Below are 13,862 nucleotides of genomic sequence, written 5' to 3'. Positions count from 1 at the left end.
TTTTGTAATCACTTCTCAAGGCAAAAATTCAATTAATGTGACTATATCAATATTTCAAATCTCAGTCCCTTGAAAGTGTACTTGTCTCTCTTCCTATAAGCCTGCATCCCTCTGTGGATGGCTTTGGCTTCTTCTTGCAGCACTTGCAGAGATTCCTAAATTGTGTGGATGGGCGAAATTGGAAGCCTTTCTATAAACCACAGTGTTATGATACAGAATTGCCTTAGGGCATGTTTCAGTTAGGAAGTTCAGCTTAGAGAAGAATAATTACTCTAAAGAAAGTAGATATATAAGCCCAGAACAGTATGCCTTGCTTCATTATTTTATTTGCTGTTTTATATGGACACACATGTATACACACACACACACACACACACACACACACACACACACAATTGTGAGAAGGTGTAAATAGCAAATACACATTCTCTTATTCATGTTTTCAGTCAGATTATACTTACATACATATGCTAGTATTAAGTAGAGTCACATCAAATAGAACAGCCAAACAGCACCAATACCAAGAGGAGTAAATTATATAAAATCATAGTTGAGAGAGATTTTTGAGTTTGAGCTAAATCTGATCCTTTGTTGTCTTTTGCTTTGATGACAGGCAAACAATATTTTCCCAGGGATTATTAATATATCTGATATTTTTCCCCAATGGAGTTTATCTTGTACTCTTTTCTTTTGTTGGTAGTCACATAGTGAGCGACTCTTCTTGTTTGGCATATAATATAAACGCCTGTCATAGTTTTTTAAGGTGTCAGAGACTCAGAAAAAGTTTATGAAACTAAATGGACTCCTCGAATAGGTGGTTTGCAGCTGTGCAGAATGTGTTGTTTATATTGTAATGCCCTGACAATTTTGTATAATAAGAGGTTCTAACTCTACCGTACTGCGATAGATTGGGCTGGCTTGATGCAAGGTTCTGTAGAGGTGGGGGAAGGCTCATGTGCTATTGTCTGCCAAAACCAAAAGACAATCCAAAGCGAGTTACTCTATTAAAATAACTGTTGAGACAATCTCACTTCTGTACTTTTAATAGACAGCATATCATTCCTATAATGAAAGAAACATGAAATGTTTTCCATAGTGAATGAGATCCCCGAGGTTCTGGAATTTCCCTCATTATATAAAGGTTTCCTGTCACCATTGGGATGCCTTTTCTCATCTTTGCTTCTCACCCGAGTGGTGAATTTTCTGTCAACAGCTTTAGCCTGCATAACCCAGCATATCACAGAAAAGGGATATACTCGAGATAAGATTACTTTTTTCCATTTATGTAGAAAATTATACCCAGTATTCTTGCCGAAAGAGGATTATTCTGCAATGTGGACAGCATTCTACACACTCATTAAATAGGCAGGCTACAATTTTACTTTATTTTATTTTTAAAGAAGTTGGATATGGCAGGAAAGACTATCTGAGATTTCATGCTGTTAAATTCACCAGGGGGAAAATTACCACTTGTGTATTCTCCTCAGCTACCTTTGATAACTAGCAGTCCAATGCTGCACTGATAGCTTCCCATGACCAGGAATCCTATCACTTGCCTTAATAATTTTGACTGAAGGAAGGTTAATATGATGGAAAAAAGTGAACTTTGTCAAGTTCATTGAAGTTCAGTTATGAACTGACAAGCTCAAGAATTTTCTGAGAAAGGATTTTATCCTGGTCTTTGATTCTCCATTAATTTCTGCTACTTCTCTGTGCTCTGATTGACACATTATCCTTGGGATTGCTGTAATCTTACACAAGCCTTTTCTTCTAGTTTTATAATATGCCTTTATTTGTACAACACCATAGTCACAATTTATCCTCATCATCAATTGCTAGACACTTTAATGTATGTGAATCAATAAACTTGCTTCCCAACAGCATTTCTATATATTTTTTTATTTTATTTTGTAAGCAGACACACACACACAAACACACACACACATACACACACAAATGTGACTTAGAGAGAAGGACTAATATATTTGAGTGTTTGGTCCACAGTTGGTGTAACTGTTTGGGAAGGATCAGAAGGTGTGGCCTTGTTAGAGGAGGAATGTCACTAGGGGTGGGATTTGGAGTATCCAAAGCCCACACCATTTCCAGATAGCTCTCTCTCTGCCTCAAGCTTCTGGATCAGAAGTCAACTCTTAGTTACTGCTCTAGTGCCATGTTTGCATTCCTGCTTTCATTCTCTCATCTTAATAGTCACGGACTGTAACACTGTGGACACATGAAACCCCAAATTAAATGCTTCCTCTTATAAGTTTTCTTAGTCATGGTATTTTGTCATGGAAATAGGAAAAGAAGTAAGACACCATATTTGTGTGGAAAGCCCAGGCTCATGATCATAGTGCAATACTCCCTTCCAAATGCTGATTTATAATATTGCTCTTCAGATATTCTTCTACAAATATATATTCACTGATTTTTGTTTTGCTATACTTAATGGATTTTATAGAATTCCTTGAGAAGCACTATTTAATAAGGCACCAGTAGGTTGTCAAAATTAAGAAATAATGTTTTTTAAATACCATGCAATACAGGGAAGAAATTTAGCATTGGTGCGGTTCTTTGTATTTTTGTTTGTTTTGTTGTTGTAGTTTGTTTATAACAAGTGTGGAGGTTTAAATGGATAGCAGAGTGATGACAGTAGAGTTCCTGCTTATGAGGTTTCAGGAGGGAAACAAGGACTCTTTTGACAAGTGGGTTAGAGGTTATTCATGTAAGAGTGATTAATGTCTTTGAGTCAATTTCAAGACATTACCTTGAGTCTGTGGCATGCTTGATACTGATAGCTCTTCTGCAAGACTACAGTGGAAAAGAAGACACTGGACAAAACTATTTACAAATGTAGTTTGTTAAAAAAAAAAAAAAAAAAAAAAAAAAAAAAAAAAAAACTCACTGGGAAGTTTATGGTTACCGTCAAGAGATGAGCTGGAAAAGAGGGTGTAATTGCTGAAGAGATTAGCACCATTAATAAAAGGCTTCCTGCTTTGCATTGAAACATAGGAAAGGTAACCTAAGGGAACCGTATGACTGAGCTAAACTTTCAACTTGTAAAGGGAGAGGGCCTGAAGGGTCTTCTCTTCCTAGAAAAAAAAAATAGCATACTGAAGATACTGCTAATGTACTCTACGTGAGGTAAAGGCACATCTCATATTAGCAGCCAAATGTGCTAGAACTGTCTATGTGGAACTAAATTTAGAGGCATGAAACGTGTAAGAGTCATTGGGTAATGGATTCTTCCTCTGGGGTCTCAGGGAACCACTGAAGATAGGCAATGCAGGGCAGGTAGTCCCTGTGGAAGGCCTTGAGAGCTTATTGTGTGAAAGTATGAAAGTGAAGCTTGCATGGTCATGGAGCCCCCAAGATCTTGGAGATTGCAGAAACATCAGACATTTGTAAAGGAGAGGTACATGAAGTGGAAGGAAAAATCTGGGAGTGAGGTATTTGTCAGAGATATCAAAGATAGAGGGAATGAGCCATTTAAGCCACTTGAAATTGTAGTTTCAAACATTGGGTAGGATTTGGTATTTGTCTTGTTTGGCTTTACTTTTTCTTTTGTTCAGTATTTCCTTATTATGTAGCCATCCCTCCATTTATGGAATGTTAATCCAAATTCTGTGCTATTGTATATTTGATGTGTGTGCTTTGCTTTTTATTTTTATTTTAAAGTAGTTAACAGTTAAGGTTAAGACATTACTTTATGTCTTTGGGAGAGATATTTAACTTTGGACTTTTAAACAGTTTTCGGTTTAAACTGTTAATGATTGTGGGAAATAGTTAAGTTGGAATATAGTTTATATCATGAAATGGCCATGATCCTATATGAGCTAGGTAGTTGACTGTGTTTGTTTGAATGGGAAATGTCTCCTGTAGGCTCAGGAATGCCAACACCTCATGCTCAGCTGACACTGTTTTGGAAGGTTATACACTATAGGAGGTAGGGCCTTGCTAGAGGAAGAGGAGTGCCACAGAAGGAGGGTGCTTTAAGAGTGTATAGACTCAAACGACTTCAGTGTCAGCCCTCATGTTTCTATATGACACGTTGCTATCTCTCATCTTTCTACTTGGACCACCCTGCCTTTCTCACTACTATTGACTCCACTCTCGAACTGTAAAAACAAAGTAAACTGCCTTCCATGCATCACTTTTGGTTTTGGTGTTTCATCATAGCAGCAAAAAATAATTAATAGACGTCAACCAAGTGGGTTATGTATATTTGATTTTGCTTCCCAAATGTTTGATTCAGATATGTCTTTAAAGATAGATAGTAGTAAAATATGCCTGCTTCTTTGTCCTTATTAATTCAAATGTATTACTTTCACACATTAACATACTTTTGTTAGTATTTGATAAACATGAAAATTTAGCTGGTGATAGAAAAGCTTAAAATATTGATAATCATATTGATTTTTAATACATTAATTGGACTGAACTGACAAATGTGTGATAAATGTAGCCAAATTAATGTGTCTTGATAACATAACTGTCTAGTAGGTTTTCTTATTGAGTAACAACCAACAGCCAACCAAACACCAATACTCATAGGTGAAAAGTAGTAGACCACATTGACATGATGTGGCGATGTATACCATCAAGGAACAGAGATCCCCCTTTAATGCACTACGAATCTACTCATGTTACTTTCTCAAGGATATGTCTTTCTGGATCAAGTCTAAGGCAACATATTATATTTCCTTTAATAAGTATTGTAATTAAAAGTTATACATCTTCATACCCGCAAAGAGCAGATAGCTTCATATTATTTTATGGACATTTTCACATTTGTGTTTTCCTGGTATCCATCCTCCTTTAGGGAATAATATATTTCTTATGTCATGTACTGATAGTTTCTGTGTAATTTCAGGTATATATTGGCTCTCACCATGAAGTAGGTCTGATTATTCATTATTTCTTTCATAATTCCTTTCTCTCAAAGCTCTAGTAATACAAAGGAAAGTACAGTCTTTCATATTCTGCTGGAGACTTAATTTTGATTGTACATTGTAAAATAATTACTGTGTTTTAATTTGATTATGGAAACCAGATCAGTGAAAAGCTTGTACTTTAATGCATTTCCATAATTTCTACATATCTCCAAGGCATTTGTATTTATAAACACCACCTTACACTCCTCAAATTAACTTATTGTTTCCTTCAGTATGGCCATTTCTGATGTTTGCATCTAAAAATAGTAAATGGCTAAATTAAAAAAAAATCCTTATAGCAAGTAGACATGTTTTACTAATAACTTAGTAAATGTGTTTTCACACCAAAACTATAACATGTAATTAAGGTAAAAAGTGATCAATTTTATTTCATTTATTGAAGATAACTTTCCTTTCTATTTAAATCTCAAATCCTCAAGCTTACTGCCTTATTCTTTCTTGCTTATCTTCCCTTAATTTCATTCAGTATCTAAAGAAAAATCTTAAAATACAAATTCAATAATTTACCTTCAATCTGTTATGATAATTGGTGAGGATTCTTCAAGTGAAATCCAAGCTTCTGTGTTTGGCAAGGCCTCTTACAGCTAATTCAGAGCATACTGTTAACCTTCAACTTGAATGTTACTCTTTCATAACTCAGTTCAACAATTTCCCATATTCAAAAATTCTCAGACTGTCTCTATGTGAAGATTTTTTGGGTCAACTTATATATAACTTATTTTTTTATTTAATTTTATTTAATATTTTTCATTTATTTTACATACTGACCACTGTTTCCCCTTCCTCCTCTCCTCCTGTTTCCTCCCTTCCACATCTACCCTCCTCCTCATCCACTCCTCCTCTGTCTCCATTCAGAAAGGGGCAGGTCTTCCATGTGCTTGAAAAAAGCAAGGCATCTCAGAATGGGGACAGGTTCCCTAAAGCAAACTAAGTGCCAGGGACAGGTCCTGATCTCATTGCTAGGAGCCTTACAAACAGACCAAGCTATACAACTGTCACACAAATGCAGCAGGCCTAGGTTGGTCCCATGGAGGCTCCCTAACATTGTGCCATAGTCCATGTGCTCCCATGAGCTCAGGTCAGCTGTCTCTGTGGGTTTCTCATCATGACCTTAACCCCCCTGGCTTGTACAATCCCTTTTCCCATTCTTCAAGAAGACTCCGGGAGCTTGGCATAGTGCTTGGCTATGGATCTCTGCATCTGCTTCCATCAGTTAGTGGGTAACAGCTCTCTGATGACAATTAGGGTAGTCAACAACTAGGGGTGGGGTGGGAGTGATGACTGGATGGGAACTTGAGGGAGAAGGTTGGGAAGGCTGGGCGCAGGAGGCAGGTTGGGGGTGGGACTAATGGGAAGAATAAGGAAAGAGACATATCCATGTGGGGGCATTTCGAGGATAAAAAGAAACTTGTGCCAGGAAAACTCCTAGGAATCCTCAAGGACGACCCCAGCTAAGACTCCTAGCAATAGAACTGGACATCTGCTGTAATCATATTGGTGACTATCCCAAATGTGAATTATTAAGAAAAGTCTTTCTTACTCTATTTCACCTATTTACCTCTTTGACTTGCCTCATACACACACACACACACACACACACATAGATAGATGCCTGGTTTTATTTTCCATAGTTTATTATTTGCCTTTCATTTGAATATGTTCCATGGTAACAAAGTATTCACAATTTAGAATTGCATTCTTCCTGGGGGAACTACATTACTAGTGCATAGGATGTACCTATTATATTTGTGTATATGAGTGTGTATGTGTGTGTGTGTGTGTGTGTGTGTGTGTGTGTGTGTGTGTTTCTGTATGTGTGTGTATAAATGAAAGCATATTTTCCATGTGGGTCAATATTGAATTGCTTTTCTCATGGTAACACAGTTTATTATGGCTATTTCCATACATTGAAAGTTTTTATATATTTATTTCTGTATTGTGTAAAAACACATAGAAAAGTCCTTAAAATTCTATAGAGATCTTACTGTAACCATTTCTTTTAGAGAATGCCAAATAAATGGTGTTTGAAAGTGTTAATTTCATTTATTTTGTATAGTATACACAAGATTAATAGGACTACAATACAGCCATGAACTCTAGTAAAAATTGCTAGAAAACAGGTTCATAAAGTAAATGTAAAGGTAAACCTAACAAATCTTCCCTCATCAGTCATCATGTGTTATAAATACAAGATTCCAAAATGCTACATTTAAACAATTATGTGCTGAAGAAGTAGTCCAACTGCCAGGTTACTTAGAAAAACGCAGCCCAAGAATGATCTTTAGAATGGTTATCAGATAAGAAGAGGGAATTTAACACTTTTGAATGGAACATTTCAAACTTCCTACTTCAAGACAGCTAAGACACTGATTAAGCAAACATTACAGGATAAATCAACTCAGAAGAAATTTACATGGATTTCATATTAAAATAGTCTCAGGAGTATTTCACCTCTCTCTCTCTCTCTCTCTCTCTCTCTCTCTCTCTCTCTCTCTCTCTCTCTCAGTAATATTTATATACCCAAATGATAAATGAACATAAGCTAAAAGAGAACATGTGCAATTCTGTACTACTATGAATACTTTAAGAACATCAATACAATATTTTAAAAGTCTTTGCAAGTAAAATGTCTATTCTGGTTTCTATATGCAGTATAAATTTTACATTAAAGTTGTAATTAAGTGTTTGATATCATGTATTGTACCCTTTGGCAAATCTAGTTTGGGCAAAAACATTTATCTAGAGAAAGTTGGCAAGTTTTATTTTTTCATTATTAAAAGGGTGCATATTTTATTTCTAATATGTAAATATACAATAATGCCTTTTACTAAAAATGAAAACACTGACTGTCTCAGAGCTTGTTCTCTCAATAGTTTTATGATCACAGCATTTGATGTAAAGCAGCATCAGTTGCAATCTACTCCATAAGATACTACAAATATCTCTTTTTCACATGGGTAACAAAGGTGTCCTAAATTCAGTTTGACCACTAATATTAAATATCTTCCACCTAAAACATCAGAGAATGTAATTTCTTTAAGATAAAGATACTCTTCTCTAGTAAGGCACAATTTGCCTGGCTGAGTAAGGCCTGCACAGGTTGAGTTCTCAAAGAATAATGAGGGTCACATCGGGAAATTGTCTTGAATAAAGATTCTGTTTTAGTAGAAATGGTGTGCGGCCAAGAACCAGTGTTTCCCACAGGTCCCTAAGTAATGCTGAATGGTAAAGCTTGTGGGTTTTTAAAAACTATATATTCATGAATTCAACAGGGAAGTTATAGAAGGTAATGGAATTAGTCTGGAACTCATCTGGGCAGTGGACCTTTTTGGCTACTTTTTGAAGGTTATTACTATGCTCTAAACTAAGATGCTAAATAGAAATATATGCTATTTTGTTTATGTTGCTTCTGTAATACATGAAAAGATTAAGAGTTTTAAATAGATTACTATCACAAGTGTTTTTGGAGTGAGGGATACTGATCTCTTGTTAATGTACTATGCAAAAGGAAATATATGATTTTTATTAATTAAATTTATTTATTTGTTTTGCATCCTGACTGAAGTTTCTCCTCACTTCTCTCCTTACATTACCTCCCCTGCATGCCCCAGGCCTCCCCGCTCATCCACTCCTCCTTTGTTTCTGTTCAGAAAGGCACCTCCGATGGGTGTCAATAAAGCATTGAATAGCAAGTTGAGGTAAGATAAAGCTCCTCCCCTTGTATTAATGTTGGTCAAGGCAACATAGTATGAGTAATAGGTTCCTGAAAGCCAGCCAAAGCTTTAGAGACAGGCTCTGCTTCCACCACTAGGAGTCCCACAAGTAGATAAAGGTATACAACTGTCACACATATGTAGAGAGACTAGGTCAGTCCCATGTGGGCTCCCTAGATGTTGGTCCAGAGTCTTTAAGCTCCTATGAGCCCAAGTTAGTTGTTTCTGTGGGTTCCCTTATGATGACCTTGAGGCCCTGACTCATACAATCCTTCCTTCCTCTTTTCAATAAGATCCCCCAAGCTCAGCTCAGTGCTTAGTTGTGGATCTCTACATCTGTTTCCATCAGCCACTGGATGAAGGCTCTCTGATGATAACTGGGATAGTTACCAATCTGATTACAAGAGATGGCCAGTTCAGGCTCCCTATCCAATATGGCTAAAAGTCTTCTTGAATAAGTTAACCCAGATCCAGAAAGAAAAAAAAAGTATGTATTCTCTCATAAGTGGATATTAGCTGTAAGGTAAAGGATAACCATGCTGTGACCTACAGGCCCATAAAGGCTAGGTAACAAAGAGGGCCCAGAGAGGTATGGGGATGCATAGATTTCTCAGAAAAGGGGAAATAGAAGAGATCTCCTGAGTAGACTGGGGGCCAATGGAGACGGAAACATAAGGGACTGGGTTGGGTAGGTAGATGGAGGTAGAGAGTAATAGAAGAGATGTCTTGATGTGGGGGTCATTTGTGGGTCATGTAGAAACCTGGTGCAAGGGAACCTCCCATGAATCTACAAGAGGAAATGTTCTAATTTGGAATGACGTTAAATTGTGAGATTTACTGCACATTTGTGCAAATGTACAATTTTAACTCATAACCAAAGATACCATCCACTCAACAATAACAACACAAAGTCCTGCATCTTCTTCCAAGATAGCTCTTCCCTGATAACCCTGATATATGCTAGTAAGATGCTTTATGTGAAGCCTTACTCCAAACATAGTCATTACCTTCCTTTTGAGTCTCTATACTTCTTATCAGAAGGAGGTCTTGCACCACTGTTTGGGACCAACTCTTTACAGGGTTTTCCCACTGCATAGTGGTGATTTCTCCTATTGCATGATAACTTTCTGTTGACTCTGTCCCATTTTTGTCCTGCAAATAGTGTATAAATTGCTGTACATATTGAAAAACTTGGTTGGCATCAGACATAGCTTCTGTAAGACCCCTTGACTCCAAACTTTATGCCCTTATCTTCTCATCTTCTGGTCCTCTCTCTCAGGACACTATCACTGAAGAATGATCTTCTGGTCCAGATCACAAATGTCACATAATAAGTATGTGTTTTAACTAAGATTCCCATCTGGGAATAACACCTCTAAAGTCATATTCTTAACCATTACCCTTTGTGTCATTACATAAATCTCCTATTACTATCATAATAAAAGGATGATTTAGCCTAACAGGTCAACACTAAAATATAATCAGAGGAGCTGGAAAACAGCATATGTAGGCAGGGTGGTGTTAATCATAGTTTCAGATACTGACTGACCCACAATGCCAGTCATATGAACTAAGAGCACAGAAGCATGAGAAACAGATATAGCATGATAATGGACGGTGAACAAGTGGATAGCCTCTTGAAGATGGATGTTGATTGACAAAGATAAATAGATAATCTTGAAGGTTTTTTATGAGACAATGTTTCTGGGAGCAGGTACTCTTGAGTCTTGGTCTACAGCCAAGTGTAATCTCTTCTGGTGAAGGTTAAATTCATTTAAAGTTGTCCTACCTTTTTTCAGACAATTCTTGAGTTAAAAAAAAAAAGCATGAGAGATTAAAGTCTAGTTTTAAAGTTATTTAAGATATAGAAAACAGATTCAGTGAGATGAAGTCAAGGTGCAAATTAATTTGTGTAGGCAAAAGATTTTAATATCCAAGCTACTAGATGAAAAACCACATGTGGCATGATTTCACTTGTATAAGACATGAAACAGAGTTTAACTGAAGTTGAAGATGTACTTTCAATTGTCACTTCAACATCTACCAGCAGATTTACCCATTTGGTTTAGTGGTATACTTACCATTCACACTAACTGTTCATTATAGTTAGTAAAACATACACTGTCTAATCCAGTCTTCATCCATCTGTGATGATGGAACTGTAGCTCCAATTACATTCCTCTTTGCTCATTTGGCCCTCCAATATGTCTGTCAATTGGCAATTCTAGAGAATGAATAATGAATTCTAGAGAATGAAGTAATGGCTAAAAAAATAAAGCTTATTTTCTTATGTGTTTCTTCTATTTGTATTTTATGGACAATGTTGCTTTACCTTGGCATCGGAAATTGATTCTAGTTATTAACACATTCCAGTATTGTCAGCACTTGTAGAACCAGCCATGTCGCCGCCTCTGCACAGATGTCACTGAGGACAACCCCTCTAGCTCAGAGCTCCACAAGTCTCTTTTCTGAACTGAGATATAACAGTAAGAACAGGTAGCACCCATTATTTAGCACTCTAAACTTTAGCTTTGTAGAATTCTTCTAGGAAGCTTCCAAGTTACAGTAATTCTAACCTCTTCTCTGCCCTATAGGTAGAAGCTTCACCCTACAGCTACTACCTCTTCAAAAAAAAAAATACTTTTTTTCACTGTTCAGTTTTTCAATACCTAAATGCAAGGCTTGACTGTGTGACCTCCCAGAGTCAAGTTTAACCAAGGGACAATAAAAAGTGCAACATGTAAGAAGGAGTTACCGGAATTTCCCCTCCGGAATGAGATAAAGGGCCTTATTAATTAAAGAGGTTTCAAGGAACACTGAACTATCTCCCCCTTCCACTGTCAGCAATATGGGGGCAGTGTTAGATTTTCATTGTTCTCACAAGATACCTGACATAAAAAAATAAATAAATAAAAATAAGCAAGGTCTGTTTAATCTCAGTTTCCAGAGTTTTCAGTCAATGGTCTGAAATTGCTTTTGGCCCATGGTAAAGCAGAAACTTCATGGTGGAAGTTGCTGGCAGAGGAAAACCCTAAGATTTACATAATGAAATTTCACCCCTGGCCTGCAAAGACACATAAGAGTCTCACAAGGCAAGTGCATTCAGTTCGCCAGTAAGCAAACCATTCCAGCTGAATACTGGAACCCGAAGTCTCTTCTGAGACTGAAGGCAATCTGGTAGTAATCTGACAATAATAAGGGAATAGTAGCAGCCAGTTATAATTTCAATGTATAACATAAGCACTCCCATTCTCATTCTGGAATAGAATACCAAGGAGGAATGAGATCAAAACAATATGGAATCCAATAGGACAAACAGGTACACTCATGTCCGTCCACTGTGACACATGGTTCTAAAGTATGAGCTCCAAATAGCTTTGACAGCCTTGCTGCTGTTACCATGCTGACTGAACCACAGATTAATACTGTCTTAGGTTGGATTGACTCATAGGCTAGGGCTTGTCTTGCAATTGTCCCACACCCCTCCCATTCCTAATATGCTAGGATCTCCACTGAAGCTTCAAATTCACTCTCTTGGGTTAATGCATCAGCTCTTAGGGGCTCAACATTAGATTCTGACTCTACCACACACTTCTAGCCTCCCAGGCTATTCTTTGAATTCAAGGTAGAATTTTCCATCACCCCACAACTTTTACATTTTTCATGCCTACAGAACAAGGAGCACATACAACACTAGGCCTGAGAACAATCCAAGCAGCCATGAGGACTTAGAGCACAGCTTCAGTAGAGTGTCAATGCTTGAACAGCGAAGCACAGTTGAAAGAATTCTAGAGATACCATTTTCTTTGTATATGTGCACATGTATGCATGTGTTCACATGTGTGCATTTGTGGGTAGTCATGGGTATGTTTAGTATGTTATCACACATGTGCATGTATCTGTGGAAGTCATAGGTTAGTGTCAGGTATCTCCTTCACTAGCTCCTCACACTTAGTTTTCAAAACAAAGCTTTCCCTGAACCTGGAACTCACAAATTTAGTACACTGGCTGGAAAGCTAGGCCCAGGAATCCTCTTGTTTTGGCTTTTCCAAACTCAGGTACTCATGTTTGCATGGCATTGTATACACATTGTAGATTGAGCCATCTCTTAAGTCTGAGAAAAATCACTGGTCTTATGTGAACAAGGTACCCTGGTATTCTCTTCTCCAACAAATGTCTTTCCAAATAAATTACACTTATTACACTTGAACGTGAAATGGGTTTGGTCTGGCTAATCTTTGAGGTGCTTGCAAGGCAACTTTCATTTTGTCCCATTGGAAGCTATTTGGCTGTTCTATTGACTGACATGTGATTAATTGTATTAATCTACAATCCCAGCATCCTTCTCCATGCTTTTGTTGTGTTCCTTTCAGAGACAGACTGGAAGTCTTTTTCCTCATCATTTTTCCTCATCTGGCCGGGCAGTGGTGGCGCACGCCTTTAATCCCAGCACTCGGGAGGCAGAGGCAGGTGGATCTCTGTGAGTTTGAGGCCAGCCTGGGCTACCAAGTGAGTTCCAGGAAAAGGCGCAAAGCTATACAGAGAAACCCTGTCTTGAAAAACCAAAAAAAAAAAAAAAAAATTTTTTTTCCTCATCTGCTCTTGCTCCAAATTCTCACTGTAATTCTGGCTAAAAGCAGAAAACTTTGCCCAGCCTGAATGTTTTGCTTCCTTAATGTTGTCTCCATGGTTAAATGAATTGTTAGCCTTTAACCTAGATTCACCGAAAGCTATGGACAACATGCAGACCCGTTTCTCCAAAACAACATGAGTAATCTCAAGTAACATACTGAGTAGAATTGTCCTTTCCATCTGAAAACCATCAGCATAGGTTTGATCATCCTTTGTCAACATCCTTCTCTTCTGAGCTCTCACCACAATTATCTATTATAGCTATGTTTGCAGCATTCTGAGCCATTTCTAGCAAACATTCTAAACTTTTCTAAAGCCCTGCTTTAATCCATTTCCACATTCTTCTGGGCTGCATTGTCAGGTGCAGTCACAGAAACGGCTCCACTTCTAGATCATAATTCACTCCTTCAGGTTTTCCTCTTCTTTACTTTTTTTCTGTTATTGTGACAACCCTAGTGAAACTATTTAAGAGGAGGAAAAAGTTCATTTTGGCTCATGATTTCAGAGATTTCAGCCAATGTTGAGCTGGCTCCAACGCTTTTGATATGCAGCAAGGCAGAAA

Source organism: Peromyscus leucopus, chromosome 9 (assembly GCF_004664715.2).
Source record: "Peromyscus leucopus breed LL Stock chromosome 9, UCI_PerLeu_2.1, whole genome shotgun sequence".
Classification (NCBI taxonomy): domain Eukaryota; kingdom Metazoa; phylum Chordata; class Mammalia; order Rodentia; family Cricetidae; genus Peromyscus; species Peromyscus leucopus.
The sequence above is the reverse complement of the archived record's forward strand: the minus strand, read 5'-3'. Positions refer to the sequence as shown.